This window comes from Tupaia chinensis, unplaced genomic scaffold (assembly GCF_000334495.1).
Source record: "Tupaia chinensis unplaced genomic scaffold, TupChi_1.0 Scaffold000662_1, whole genome shotgun sequence".
NCBI classification, from domain to species: Eukaryota; Metazoa; Chordata; class Mammalia; order Scandentia; family Tupaiidae; genus Tupaia; species Tupaia belangeri.
In genome coordinates, this window is record NW_006160184.1 from 151,070 (window position 1) to 151,353 (window position 284).

Genomic DNA, 284 nt, shown 5'->3' on the forward strand with positions numbered 1-284 from the left:
CCACGGCACAAACTGAGGAAGCTGGCAAACATGTTATTTTCCATGTACTTGCCACACTCTCAGTTATGGGTAAACAACAACAAATTAAGACAGATAACAGCCCAGGTTACACAGGAAACAGTTTTGCCTCTTTTTGCAAACAACTTCACATTAAACATGTTACAGGAATTCCATACAACCCCCAGGGACAAGGCACTGTTGAACGTGCTAATCTTTCCTTGAAAAATACTCTCCAAAAGCTAAAAAAGGGAGAGCTTTTACAGACTACGGGCTCGCCAAAAAAA

General features: G+C 41.2%; 1 protein-coding gene across 1 annotated transcript in view; it reads right to left on the reverse strand.

Annotated features, from left to right (window-relative positions):
* NME7 (NME/NM23 family member 7) overlaps positions 1-284 on the reverse strand; it is a 168,879-nt gene that overhangs the window by 117,997 nt on the left and 50,598 nt on the right. The gene's annotated exons all lie outside the window — the stretch shown is intronic.